Source organism: Nerophis ophidion, linkage group LG23 (assembly GCF_033978795.1).
Source record: "Nerophis ophidion isolate RoL-2023_Sa linkage group LG23, RoL_Noph_v1.0, whole genome shotgun sequence".
In the NCBI taxonomy this organism is placed as follows: domain Eukaryota; kingdom Metazoa; phylum Chordata; class Actinopteri; order Syngnathiformes; family Syngnathidae; genus Nerophis; species Nerophis ophidion.
In genome coordinates this window covers 37,854,157-37,856,821 of record NC_084633.1, presented here as the reverse complement: position 1 = coordinate 37,856,821, position 2,665 = coordinate 37,854,157, and the positions used below count along the sequence as shown (strand labels likewise).

Genomic DNA, 2,665 nt, shown 5'->3' with positions numbered 1-2,665 from the left:
TGTGTGACAAAGTTAAACTTATATTTAATTCAAATGGAATACTTGATAATCTGTGGTCTGTGATATGCCATTATTAAGTTTATTTAATTCAGACATTTACAATATTTGTGTCCTACAGTTTCACCCTTTCAGTTGTCAATAAACCTGGCCTCCATCAGTCAACCTGGTGTTCAGAGTTTTGATAAGCGGAAAGTGTTAAACTTACTGCCTTCGTGTACAAGCGTGCTTAAAGAAGGCAGGATAACCTGTCTCATAAACTGTGATATAAAAGCTTAACTCCACCAGCTGAAGCTTTCCTAGTTACCTGATCGATGTGACTGGGATTTGAACCCAGTCCCTTTTGATTGGGAGCGAGCTGTTTAACCATTTTCTGGAGCGGCACTGAACTTCGAGAGTCTCCCGGGAAAATCGTGAGGGTTGACAAGTATGAGTATCAGCGGTGAATACGGTGTTACAGAGGCACCGCCGGTATTATTCAGCTCTAATGTTTATTTGATATTACCTCAAGGGCCAAATGAAATTACACGGCGCGGGCCAGAGTTTGACACCCATGCTCCTTAGCAGGGGTCAGGAACCTTTTTGGCTGAGAGAGCCATATAACTTTTTTTTTAACACTGAACACAACAAAACGCGTGCATTTCTAAGTAAGAGTATAATAGGTCTCGTATTCTTTGTAATAACATTGTTGTTCTGAAGCTAACTGTGGAGGGGGGCGTGGCCTGCGGGCCTGCAGCGAAGCGGGGTGTTGCCAGGATCGGGCTCGTAATCAGTGACAGGTGCGTAGACGGCCCACCTGGGCCTTGTTATCTAATCACCTGTCGCTCTGTTATAAACAGCAGCCAGGAGGAGAGATGGGGTTGGAGCTAGAGCCAGAGCGAGAACGAAAGAGAAAAAAACCATTGCTGGAAAGCAACTGAGAGACTTATTGAGAAATTAAACACTATTGTAACCCTGAAACAGGCTCACATGTCGGTGCTTGGTGGTCTGAAGAACCCCCAGGAGGGCAAGCCCCACACTAACCAATAATAAATAAATAACGTCTTACCATTAACGCAATTTCTTGAACAGGTGTGGTAGAAAACGGATGGTTGGATTAAAAATGCATGAAAATGTTTTATATTTTGAACGTCATTTTAACACTGTAATTACAAGTGGAATTATCCATTACTTATTGTGTTAAGTATTGTCAGCTAAGATTTATCCGAGAACCAGATGCAGTCATCAAAAGAGCCACATCTGGCTCCCGAGCCATAGGTTCCCTACCCCTGCTCTATAGTCTCATGTTACATAGTCAGAACAGTCAGAAGACCCCGCCCACGCGCCGCCGCAGCTGGCGGAAATCTTCAATCAACGCACCTGGCAGTGATTACAGACGACAGGATAAAGAGCCTCGCCGCTGACTTCTTCTGTCCCCAGTAAGCCTCCTCACGTCTCTGACTTCCCACCTGTTGTCCTCGTGTCTCGTCCTGATCTTTGGTCGATGCTGTCCCCCCTGGACCCAGATTGTCTCCCGGGCCTCCCCTGATCCTCAGACACCCTGCTTGGACTTTGGAGGTCTCTCTCCTGCCCCAGGACCCCGCTTGGACCCCGGACTTCCTTGCCTTGTCCCTCTTGACTTGGACGCATGCTAGGGTATTGACACACTTTCATTCCTGCAAGTGTAGCTTTACATTCCAACACATAGTAGCATACACACCCACGTATTCATTAAACACTCAATAAGTACATTGAGTTTGATCTTTTGCTGTTGTGTCATCTCCTTCACACGTACCAGTCTGAACAACCACTGAGGAGCCGCCATCTTGGCGACATGGCAGGAGGGGCGGGACTTACCAGTACCGTCCAGAAGGTGATATTGTGCTTATTTACAGTAATGTTGTAGTTATTTACAGTAATATAGTAGTTATTTACAGTAATATTGCAGTTATCTACAGTAATATTGCAGTTATTTACATTATTATTGTAGTTACAGAAATATTGCAGTTATTTACGGAAATATTGTAGTTACAGTAATATTGAAGTTATTTACAGTAATTTGGTTATTTACAGAAATGTAGTTATTTACAGTAATATTGCAGTTATTTACAGTAATATTGTAGTTACAGAAATTGCAGTTATTTACAGTAATATTGCAGTTATTTACAGTAATCTTGCAGTTATTTACAGTAATATTGTAGTTATTTACAGTAATGTTGCAGTTATTTACATTAATATTGAAGTTATTTACGGAAATATTGTTACAGTAATATTGAAGTTATTTACAGTAATGTAGTTATTTACAGTAATATCGTAGTTATTTACAGTATTGTTGTAGTTACAGAAATATTGCAGTTATTTACGAAAATATTGTAGTTAAAGTAATATTGAAGTTATTTACAGTAATGTTGTAGTTATTTACAGTAATATTGCAATTATTTACAGTAATGTAGTTACAGAAATTGCAGTTATTTACTGTAATATTTTAGTTATTTACAGTAATATTGTAGTCATTTAGAGTAATGTTGCAGTTATTTACTGAAATATTGTAGTTACAGAATTATTGCAGTTATTTACGGAAATATTGTAATTACAGTAATATTGAAGTTATTTAAAGTAATGTTGCAGTTATTTACAGTAATGTTGCAGTTATTCACAGAAATATTGCAGTTATTTACGGAAATATTGT

The 2,665-nt window shown here is 39.4% G+C and overlaps 1 long non-coding RNA gene across 1 annotated transcript; it reads left to right on the top strand.

Moving 5' to 3' along the window:
- The first annotated feature begins 778 nt into the window (after positions 1–778).
- LOC133541658 (uncharacterized) lies at positions 779–2,004 on the top strand. The gene is made up of 3 exons (XR_009803943.1): positions 779–1,415; positions 1,503–1,632; positions 1,775–2,004. It is a non-coding gene; the product is annotated as an uncharacterized LOC133541658 (long non-coding RNA).
- The last annotated feature ends 661 nt before the right edge of the window (positions 2,005–2,665 follow it).